This window comes from Dryobates pubescens, chromosome 4, assembly GCF_014839835.1.
Source record: "Dryobates pubescens isolate bDryPub1 chromosome 4, bDryPub1.pri, whole genome shotgun sequence".
NCBI classification, from domain to species: Eukaryota; Metazoa; Chordata; class Aves; order Piciformes; family Picidae; genus Dryobates; species Dryobates pubescens.
This window is the reverse complement of record NC_071615.1, coordinates 16,504,603-16,516,961: the sequence shown is the minus strand read 5'-3', so window position 1 is coordinate 16,516,961 and position 12,359 is coordinate 16,504,603.

Below are 12,359 nucleotides of genomic sequence, written 5' to 3'. Positions count from 1 at the left end.
GAGGCTTTTACAAATCTAGGGCCAAATGCTTGATGATGTGACTGCAAATATAGGACTAGAAAGATGCTTTCAGGAGAACTAACTCCAGCTCAGCCAAACCCAATACACATTGCCTTCACTGGGTCATACCTATTGATAAAGTTAAAGTAATACTGAGTTTTAATTGGTATTACCAGAGAGTTGGTAATGTTGGAATAGTTGTGTACAAAGGGCGGGGGGGGAACCAACACCCTGATGAAGCACAACGAGGAACAAACCAACCAAAACCACAGAGAAACCTCAGCCAGCCCAAACAAACCCAAAATCTAATCAAAACAAAACAAAACCAGCCCAAACAGCATAATCCTTTAGCATGCATGGAAGCTAGATTGCAGCTAAAAGCTTGGTTGGGGCCCCAGCAGCCCACACATGGGAATTCCTACTGATGTAGCATACAATCCCCTATACTTTCCATTTGCTGGAACTTCCATATGCAATTTAACATCTGTTTAAAGGTCATGTCTGTGGAGACAGTCTGGGCTTTGCTGGGGGTGGTTTGGATTTTCTTTTGTTTCTAGCTTGTTGGATTTCTTTTTCATTGTACAAATCCATTCATATGGGGAACATCTGGCCCTTCACCTCATGAGCAGTCTGCTGTTGTCTCTGTGGGGTCTGTAGACATGTCTTGCTCTGTGCCTTTCTGAGCACAGATTAATTGCTCTCTAATTCAGAGTAGATGGCCTTTTAAAGCACCAGCTTCATTAGAATGTATCTGCTTGAAGCATAGCAGAGTAGAATGCACTTATCTGTATGTTAATAAGCAGAGCCCTTTGGAACATGCAAAATAAGTTGGTTTGGTGGTTGTTTTGGCTTTTTTTTTTTAGCCTGATGCTATGAAAATGTGTTCTTTAAAACTGTTCACATCAAAAACTTGCATTTCAATAGCTTCTCCAAACTCTAGTGTGAAGGAAGCAGCTCTTGGGTATGTCTGGAGTCAAACCACCTTTCCTGTGTTTTAGTATGAAAAAGACATTTCATGGGCTGGGATGCACTGTGAATGGCTTTAGTGTTTCCTACCCACTTCAGTAAGAGGTACTTGGAGTATTGGTAGGCAGAGCTAAGTATTCTCTGCAGCTGTTACCCAGCACAGCATTTGAACTTTGTCTGATTTACGTTGGTTTAGCAGTCTGTTGATTTGTACCCATAGCTGTAAAGCTGGGTAACAGTTGGATGGGGGAAATGAATGAATAGGAGTGCTTATTCTTGGTTCAGAGAGAGCCCAAATACAATGCAATAAATGTAAAATCTGAGTGCAATCTTAATGTACTGTGTTGCATTAGAGCCATATCTTAGAGCCAGAACCAGGCAGCCTTTTTGTCGCAGACAAAGTAAGGCATTTTGTGCCAGGCAAGACAGCCCTGAGCTGAAGAGGCCACACAGTAAAGTGGTGGATAGGTAGAAAGATTTCTATTCTCATTTTATCAGTGAGACTGGAGAACACAAAAAACCTAACCAATCAGCTTAAAGTTATGCAAAGAGGCTGAGACAAAGCTGGGAACTGTCATCAGAGAGTTGCCATTGCAGTAACATTTCCCAGCTCAACAGTGATTCCTACCAGATCTTCTGTCCTGCAGCTCACAGGTTTAATGGGACAGGTTAAAGAGAATAAATCTCCCAAGCAGTGTTCCAGGAGCTTCTCCTAAGAATTACAGAAGTTCTGTTACAGAGCAAATACTGAGTCCATCACAAGGGTTTATACAGAGAAAGACACAAGTATGCATTTCGATCTTCATAACCTCCTGCTTGGAATTTTTCTTCAGGGAAAATAGATACTGTTGACAGATCTTTTCATTTATTTTTCCTCCCTATCCATCCACAGCATCCTGAAACAATGAATTCCACAGTGAGCCTGAACTGGGTGAAGCACAATATTTGTTTTAAACATCCATGCTGACGACTTTACTACTTCCTCTCTAGTTTTGCTGTCCATAGAGTGAAGCAACCCTTTCTTCTCCACCTCTTCTGTGTTGCACCTGGCTTTATATTCCTCTTGGGTTTGGCCCTTCCCAGGATGAAGTGCAATAGATTTAAATATTCTTCAGGACTTTAATCATCGTTGTCCTCCCCTCTAATTTCAGTAGATTCTTTTATGGTGGCAAAGCTGCACAAAGTATGGACACTGTGGACTCACCATGGATTTATATATTTATAGAATACCTTATATTTTTATATATATATAATACCTTAGTGATGCTGCTTGTTCTGTTCTTTATTCTTCCCTAATAATTCCTAAGGGGTTATTTTCCCTCATTGCTGTTGAGCATTGGGCTGTCATTTTAATTGACCTATTATAGCTCCAAGAGATGCTTTTTTCTCCCCCCCCCAAATGCTAATAGGTTGCCAGATTTTATCAGTTCAGAATTGCTTTTCCTCTATACTTCACATGTATCAATGCTGAATTTCATTGCTTTTCTGTTTACACACTCTGTATTATCATAGAACGTTCTGGGTTGGAAGGGACTACCAAAGGTCATCCAGTACAAACCCCTCTGAAGTCATCAGGGACATCCTCAACTAGATCAGGTTGCCCACAGCCCTGTCAAGCCTGACCTTGAATATCTGTAGGGATGGGGCCCCAATGACCTCCCTGGGCAACCTGTTCCAATGTTCCACTACCCTCATAGTAATGGACCTGCTCTTAACATCCAATCTAAATCTGCTCTTTTCTACTTTGAAGCCATTGTCTCTTGTTCTATCTCTACAGGCCCTTGTAAACAGTCTTCATCCTTCTTGTAGCCCCCTTCAGGTACTGAAAGCCTTCCAATAGGTCTCCCCTAGTCCCCAAGTCCATTTGCCTGTCCCTTGCAGTTAGATGTTAGCAGCTTGAGTGTCTTGCTGTGATCAGCTAACTTTGCCATCTCACTTTGCCAAACAAAACCTGAAACTACCCAGAAAACCTGTTAATGCTCATCTGATTTATGTTCCATCACTAGCTCTTGATGACTGCTTCAATTCTTCTGTGTTTTGCACAGAAGACATGAGTGGATGAGATCTGTCTTATCCAGTTAGCAAACAAGCAGCCAAATATTTACTGAGTTAACTTATTCAACTTGATTAAATGAACAGAATAATAAAAAGGCAACTCAAAGGGGGGAATATGTGCAACAAAACCATTCAGGCAAAACAGTTCTATCAGCCATTCAAGGAACAGGCTTTTGGCATTAGAAGTGGTTTTTTACTAATTGGATTTACTACAGCAGTGATTACTCAGCCTCTTATTTTTCTGTGGTTCAACATTTGCCTCCTGTCTGACTGAAATCTGTTGGCGCTGGTGGCAAGATTCCCATTTCCTTCAGAGGCTCTTGAAAGATCTCTATAGTATAATCATGTTTTCCAGCTAACTAATGTTGCAGTAGCTCTGGTATTCCACTGTCTCTGCTTTTCAGGGGGTGACAGACACAGACTGAGTAAAAACTAGTTTGATCGTCTTGCACTCCACGTGGTGTAGTCACAAATCATTTGTGGGGTGATAAAGCTTGTCACAATTACCTGAATTTCCAGATTTCACATTGGAAGGCAAAGGTTTCAAAGAGTTTAGGAATGAATGAAAAGCTGGGATTTGAGTTAGAAATTACAGGGTCCTATATGAACCATTAATTTTTGTTTCCAGTCTGCTTACAGCTTTTGCAAGCTTAAAACCCAAAGAGACTTCCTTTTCCCTGTGCCTGAACCAAATCTAAAGTATAAATGGATTTGATAAGTGATCAGCCAGACTCCAGACATAACTCTTCATAGCTATCATTTTTATGAATGTGTGTCTTTAATTAGCACAGTAAATCCACTGTACTGGCAAAAGGAACTTTTGAGCTCCCTTGCCCAGGTGATTACCTTGAGAGATTTTGGAGCCCTGCACCTGGATCTGTGCACTCCTCTCCTCCTGCACACATGGGGACGTTGTGGAGAGTTTTACCTGCATACTCAGGAGCCCGTTGGGTAGACTGGATGCAGTCCCTGCTGGAGCCTCTCTACAGAACAGTAGCCTTATCAAGTCTCCAGTCCATGATAAAGGGGCAGGACAAAAGCCTTTGTGCTGGCTGAGTGGAACAGGCAGTATTACCTTTTGCTGTCTGAAGTATGCTGGTTGGAGGACTGTTTGCATCTCTAAGCTGACACGGGGTCCAGGCAGAGAAAGAAGCAGCTTGTTAGTGGACTGATTAGGAAGCATCCTGTGTTTCATAACCTCCTTTGATCCCTGACCCCTTAATGAAATGCTTTTTCCCGAAGTAAGATGCTCTCAATTCCATCTCTTCTCAAGTGCTTCCAGGACCCGATTGTTTACTCTCTGTAGCAGTTCCTACATTTTTACCTTTCTCCTCTGAATTCAGCCTGCTTTTGATGGTTTTCCCCTTACCCATCACTTCATAAATCTCAAGTCTAAATCTGAGACTTGTGAATTTGAGTGGGACTTTGATGTTTTACAATTATTCATACTTTCTATATTGATAATGTGCTTCTCATTCAGAACATCTTCAATCACTCTTACTCATGCTCCTTTTCTCCTTTGATCTGTATCATTAGTGAGTTCTTATTCTCTGTGTGGTGTCTCACCACTTCACTATTGATTTTCTCTTCTCTTTTTGTTTGAGGTGCTGGTTTTATCCTTTTTGCTTGGGATTTTTCTTTTCAACTTAAGTGCAATTGTTTATTTTTCCACCTTCTTGATCAAGTGTTGTTCCCTTTAGCCATCTTTACCTAGAGAGCAGCCAGTCAAAAAGCAGGAGAAAAGAATAGGATGAGTTCCAGGTGAATTGGTATTTTAAATGAAATCACAGGAAAATAGGCTGCATGTTGCCTGTGCAGACCTGTGCTGCTCAGTAGTGAGTCAGTCTTTCTAGAGGAAACATGGCTAGAAGCCAACATCATCCCTTAGGGTTAGATTGTGCTGTCTCAAATACTTGTGGCACCTGGATAGGTTTTATGTCCCCACTATGTAGGAGGCATTTCTGATGGACTAGCAGTACTCAGCTGATCCAGAGTTCAGGCTCTACAGGTCTGGTTCTGTCTCCTCTGCCCTTGTCTCTTTCAGTTTCTCTGCCTCTCCCTCCTGCCCTGTTTCTCTCTCCTCTCTGTTCCCTGTCCCTCCATCTCCCTGTTACACTTCTTGAGGACCGCAGTCTTAGACCAGCTCTGTCTCCTGTTGCTGTATTTGGAGTTTAGGTACTTGCTGTCCTGGATTGTCTGGGCAAATGATGTCACCGATGTGCTGCTGTCTCCAGATGTCATCTTGGTCTGGTAGCCTGTCTCTGTTTCTCATGGACAAGGTTTCCTGGCAGAGAGAATGAAGCAGATGACAAATATTTGTTTTGTAGCCCAGTACCCTACAGACGTGGGCTCACAGTTCTTCTCTTTTCCACACACTTCTGGTGGATGGCTTTGAATAACTCAATTACCCTGTGCTTTGCTTCTCATCTTTCAAAGCTAAGGACTCCTCTGCATTTCTGAGCTAGATACATCAAAACTTGTGCTGAGATGCTGCAGTGCTTGAGTGTTGGAGGCTATGCAATTACCTAACACAGACCTTAAATTTAAGCTGACAATTATAAAGGATTTTTGCTTAATGCCTAGGATTATTTTATTTTATTATGGCTCTCATCCTTGCCAGCAGTTACCTCATGCTACATGAGGTATTAATCCAAGCACAGGAGAAGTCATGGCTTATCAGGCATTGCTGACCTGACAGTGTCACAGAAAGTGGTGACCCTTCTGTAGCAGCCACTGCAATAAAGGAGCAGTGCAGGGAGTGGACTCAAAGTTGCAGGTGGTGTCTTCTAAAGACTGGCAGTCCTGGGCTTGCTTTAGTGAAGTCAGACTCACTCTTCAGCCTGTTTGACCATTTTTTTTCCCTTTCTTCCCCCATACCTCAATCTCTGTTCCTTCTCACCGGTCAGAATATTCATGATCTGCTGATGCAATTAGGAAAATGGAACCTTCTCCTCCAGGAGTATTGATCTAGCACTTTATTATGAAGTTAGCAGTGTTTAATTTCTGGTTGTCAGCTTTTATTGTGCTGGAGAAATCAATTCACTATTGTCTCTTCTCCATGACTCAATTCTTTAATAAGCTACCTTGCAGTCCACTCAAAATCAAATTTTTATGATGAATTGCAGCAGGAATGTTCAAGTGACACCTCCTGTGTTCTGGTTTGCATTCATTGCCCCTTGTCCTGTCACTGGTCATCACTGAGCCCAGTCCTGTCCTCATAACCTTCACTCTTTGGCTATTGATCAGAATTGAGACAATCCCTTCTCAGGCTGCTGCTCTTCAGGCTAAACAGCCTTAGGTCTCCCAGCCTTTGCTTGTATGAAGCATGCTCCAGTCTCCTCAGCACCTTTGTGGCAATGAAGTCACAAATGTGACAACTATCCCAGTCCATAGGAGGTGGGATGCACTTCCTTTCAGCTAGAAATTAAAATCTTTCTTCTCTTTAAAAGAAAAAGTCAGGCTTCTTGTCCTTCTACTAAACTCCAAGATGTTCACTATAACTTGTTTTCTCTCATTTATGAGCCATGTATCAGCCAGCCCTCACTGAGTAAATAGAAAGCTTTCTGGTTTTTCACTGTCAAAGTGATAGCTCCTTTTATTTTTCCCTTCTTTTCTCTCTCATTCCCCACCAAATTAGTCTAAAAATCAAAGACGGAGTGACTTTGTAGGAGAGAAAAGCATAGGCAAATTATCCCTCTCTAGCCTAGTGTTCTACTACCTCACAACAAAGCCAATTCTTTTGTTCTGTAAAGCAGATACCATAACAATTTACTCTGTGCCCACCTGGTATAGTCATGCTGCCCCAGTACAGATGGTGATGAAACAGGTAAGAAATGGAGCTCCCCTTACTTCTTTATAGGCAGCATGGCCACATTTATTGCCCACATAAAAGGCTGTGAGTTTGCTGTTGCTGCTGGCTTGTTGGGTTTTGTGGTGGTGGGTTTTTTGTTTTTCAGTTAGGGTTCTGTGGGTTCTTGATTCCCTAGAACCAGGGATTGCAGCCTAATCTTGATTAATTGCTTGAAGACTAAAGTTTAAGAGGTGGCTTAAAAGCAATAGAATTGTTAGAGAAATTAAAGACATGTATTATTCAGTGCAGGTAACGTAAGCTGCTTTCAGAATTCTAAGGCAAGGAAAAGCACTAATTCTTAATAATTCTCTGAAATGGAAAGCTACATCAGTCCTTCATGTTTATTAAGACATAAATCTATTTTAAAGCATTCTCCCAGCTTTGGAAATAACTTGCAGGAGGTGTGTGTTGTGTCCAACAGTTATGTTGTGCAATTTGTTTTCATGGCAAATGGTGCTGTCTGGACCTTCTCATGTTTTAACTCAGCCTTGCCTTGCTTCTAAATATTAGCTGAACGCAAAAGGCTCCACATTCTGTAGCTCACAGACAGAGAATCTAACAAGAGGAATAATGTTCTTTGGGGCAAAATGTGTCTGAACACTTGGAAGTGTGCATTAAGTAATTAATCATTTTGGATGGTAGGAAAACTGTAACATAAATCTTAATAATGCAATACACAGCCATTGTTTTTACCGATTTATAACTCCTAGAATGTCCTGAGTTAGAAGGCACCTTAGAGATGATCTACTACAACCTTCCCACCATGGGCAGAGAAGCCTCTCAACTAGACTTAGTTGCTCAAGGCCTCATCCAGCCTGGCCTTGAACACCCCCAGGGAGGAGGCATCCACCACCTCCCTGGGCAGTCTGTTCCAGAGTCTCACCACCTTTGTACTGAAGAACTTGTTCTGAAGCTCCAGTCCAACCCTGCTCTTCCTTAGCTTCAAACCATCCCCCCTTGTCCCATTGCTAGACATCCTTATGGAAAGTCCCTCTGCAGCCTTCCTGTAAGATCCCTGGAAGGCAACTCTGAGGTCCCCCCAGAGTCTTCTCTGGGCTGCATAACTCCAGCTCGCTCAGCCTGTCCTCACAGCAGAGCTGCTCCAGCCCTTGCATCATCTTTGTGGCCCTCCTACCACTGTAGTCTTGATGGTATTTTTGCAACTTGCCAGATAGTAAAGGATGAAGCTTATTGCATGCTGGTAATAAGAAGGGAAGCAATGGCCTAGGAGGCAGATGGGTGAATGAGTTCATGAGTGAGGAGCTGGAGTTTTCTCATTGGTTTTAACTCTGTATAAATTTAGCAATTTCCTTTTAAATGCCTTGTAATGAGAAAACCCAAAGTGTAAGTTACTTGATGGCATTACATTGAAGGTTTTATTTTCCTATTTAATGGAATGTTATAGTGCACCTAATGTATATCTAGAGCAAATAAGTTTCCATCAGAAGGGTACACCCATCCTGGGCCTGGTGTTGGCAGGAAGAGAACCTTTCAGTGCTACCTGTCACAGGGGAAGCTGTGACTATGGAACTACTGATCCTGCATAGTTTGTGACATACAACAGCAACAACTTGAGCATGGCAACAGCAAATGCAGCTGCTGGTTCACGCTTGCCTATGGTAGCATCACAACTGCAGCACCTGTGATTATGTTGTCAGGGGCAGACACTGCAGAACTCAGCAGTGTGCAGTGTCCATATTAACAATGCAGCTGACAACGCAGGTCCTTGAGCTCCCCCACACTGTTAGGCTGCAGAGGACCCTTCTGTTGGCCCTTGGTCCATGGTTACAGTATGGAAGCATTAGGGCATGTCTTGCATAACAACCTGAGATGCTTTGGAGATCTTTGCCTCCACAGAAGCTGCTTCTCATGTTCTGGGCTTTTCAACACTGATCCTCTTACAATACTATCCTGCAGCCTTTGAAGAGCTGTTTAATTGTACAGTCTGGCTTTCTGTTCCTCCTTAGTTGCTCCTGGAAATAGACTGTGGGAATAATGTGCATTGTTACACATACTGCTGGATGGTGAAATTGCCATCCCTGGAGGTGTTTGAAGTGTATAGACATGGCACTTTGGGACAAGTGCCATAGCGGGGGTGTTGGGTTGATGGTAGGACTTGATGGTCTTAGAGATCTTTTCTCACCTTAATGATTTGAGGATTTTATGATTCTATAACCAGTTAGCTAGAATAATCATAACTGCCATTCTATCACTTGTTAATAGTACTTTCTAAACAAACCCAAGAGGAATACTGAAGTGCACTTCTGCACTTCTGTATCTGAGTTTTTTGACTGATATGGAATATTGGATGGAATTCAGCTCCAGAAGTTAGTGTGGAAGATTTTCTCAGTATTTATATGCAAAAGTGAAGAAACAAAGAGTGACTTAAAGATGGATCTGATCCATTTATATTTGAATAAAATCAACTAAAAGCTCTATTGAGAGAGCCTCTCTTTCTTTGTCCCTAAATTTTGCCTAGAAATCAGCTGGCATCTTCCACTCATTTCTAACCAAGCAGAGATTTCTTTTTTTTTTCAATGGCATAAAGGCAACTTTGTTTGGTTGTGGTTTGGCATGTAGGAAAAAAGATTGAAAGAGGGTTATGATCTGTTTTAATTTTTGCCAGTAGAGATCAGATTTCAAGTATTGGTTTAATTAGATTGGACCAGTTTAAGGTTTAAGCACAACAAACTGTGGAATCTACTGAGGACAGTGGTGATGCTCTCTTTCAAGACACCCAGATTTGTAGATGCACATGTCTTTAGAATAAGGCAAGGAGATGTCAAGAGAAATCTTTGTAAATGCTCTGTGCTTCCACCTACAGCACAGCTCAGGAGAATTTCCTTGAATAATGTTGCATAAATCCTTCCCTGCCTCATCAAGCTTCCCACAAGGCAGATGTTTCCCTCCTCTGAAATGACTAACCAAAGAGAGCCTGACCTTAACTTGGGAGCTATACCTGCCAATTATGTTTCTGCCTGCAGTAAACACTAATGCATCAAGAGGAGCGTGGCTGGCAGGGCAAAAGGAGGTGATTTTGCCCCTTTATTCTGCTCTGCTGAGCCCCCACCTCCAATACTGTGTCCAGATCCAGTGTTCCTAGCATAAGAAAGAAACAGAGCTGGTGGAGTAAGTCCAGAGGACAGCCACAAAAGTGATTCAAGGGCTGGAACACCTCTGCTATGTGGGTAGGATGAGGGAGCAGCAGTTGTTCAGCCTAGGGAAGACTCTGGGGGGACCACAGAGCTGCATTCCAATACCTGAAGGGATCCTACAGGAAGGCTACAGAGGGACTTGCCATAAGGGTGTCTAGAGATTAGACAAGGGGGAATGATTTTTAGTTGAGGGAGAGTAGGTTTAGACTGGATCTTGGAACTTCTTCAGTATAAGGGTGATGGTACTCTGGAACAGGCTAGCCATGGAAGCTGTGGATGTCTCCTCCCTGGGGGGTGTTCACGGCCAGGTTGGATGAGACCTTGAACAACTGAGCCTAGTTGAGAGAGATCCCTGCCCATGGCAAGGCAGCTGGAGTTGATGTTCTCTGTGGTCCCTTCCACCCTGAGCTATTTGCATGAGAGTTCTGATGATTCTACTTGTTCTTGATTCTTCAGCTATTTAAAAACTATCTGGTTTTCTACAGAGTCATGACAGACCTCTTACCCTCTCCAACCCAGGCAGTTAGCATAAGCAGCCTTGCAGTGAATATGTAAACGCTGCTATGTGACCCTGAACGGCAAGAAGGTTACCTATCATAGAATCAATAAGGTTGGAAAAGACCTCAAAGATCATCAAGTCCAACCTGTCACCCAAGACCTCATGACTACTAAACCATGACTCCAAGTGCTATGCCCAATGCCTTTTTGAACACTTCCAGGGACAGTGACTCCACCACCTCCCTGGGCAGCACATTCCAATGGCTAACAACTCTCTCTGGGAAGAACTTTCTCCTCGCATCAAGTCTAAACTTCTCCTGGTGCAGTTTGAGACTGTGTCCTCTTTCTGTTGTTGGTTGCCTGGGAGAAGAGCCCAACCCCCACCTGGCTACAACCACCCTTCGGGTAGCTGCAGACAGCAAGAAGGTCTCCCCTGAGCCTCCTCTTCTCCAGGCTAAGCAATCCCAGCTCCCTCAGCCTCTCCTCACAGGGCTGTGCTCAAGGCCCCTCCCCAGCCTTGTTGCCCTTCTCTAGACACCTTCAAGTGCCTCGATGTCCTTCTTAAATTGAGGGCCCCAGAACTGAACACAGGACTCCAGGTGTGGCCTAACCAGTGCTGAGTACAGGGGCACAATGACTTCCCTGCTCCTGTTGGCCACACTATTCCTGATGCAGGCCAGGATGCCATTGGCCTTCTTGCCTGTGTGGGCACACTGCTGGCTCATGTTCAGCTGCTATCAGGACCCCTAGGTCCCCCTCTGCCTGGCTGCTCTCCAGCCACTCTGAGCCCAGCCTGTAGCTCTGCATGGGGTTGTGGTGACCAAAGTGCGGCATCTTGGACTTGTTGAATGCCATCCTGTTGGACTCTTCCAATCTGTCCAGCCTGTCAAGGTCTCTCTGGAGAGCCCTTCTACTCTCTAACAGATCAACATCTGCTCCCAACTTCTTGTCATCTGAAAATCTACTGATGACAGACCTATAGTAGTGAGGCATGGCAACAAATGGAGAGTGAGAGGAGTAAAATCTCTGAAATATGCTGTCTGCATCCAGAAGAGGCCTTACACTTGCTATTAAACTGAGCTATAAAGGCATTGCTGGGAGGAGGAGGCTCAGCAAGGCTGTTTCTTCAACTTTGAAAGTTTACAGTGCTGCAGAATATAACCTACTGCATATAAATCAAAGCTGTAATGAGATCGTAAAGATGTGTAATGTTCACTCAAACCTCTGGCATTTCAAATTCCTGCCTACAGGGACTGCAACCTCAGTATTGTATAAATCAATAAGAGTGAATATGAATCCTTTGACCCAAACTCTGCTGTCCTTCATAAAGGTGATATAGGGATATGTAAGCTGAATTGTAAAGGATTGCTGTTCATAAACTCTTTGTAACTCTCATTATGTGATCATCTCATTGACCTTCTGCCTCACACAGATCATAGAATTGTGCTTGCTAGTTCCTGACCTGAATCCAACAGGCTCAGAAAGCCTTGCTCCAGCACACAATGGCCACAGAACTCACTTGTTTCTTCCAGGTGGCTTTAAAGGAAGCATCAGTTACGCAGAGAGCTATGGCTGTCATCTTGTAAGTAAGAATCAGAGAGTGATTTTACAGTGCAGTATGCCATTGGGAGGGATTTTCTCTTCTGTTGTAGTCTTTAAAGCTGCTATAAAGGCCATTTAATAGGCTGGGGGAGGACATCCTTGAGTGCCTGCAGTATCCAGCCAGAGGCTGCCCTAAATGACTCAGAATGTACCCTCAGCAGAGACCAAGGAGGTCTGAATCCTTTGTATTGCTGATAGTTGTGTGCCTTGGCAGCTGCTGTAGGCAGCAGAGC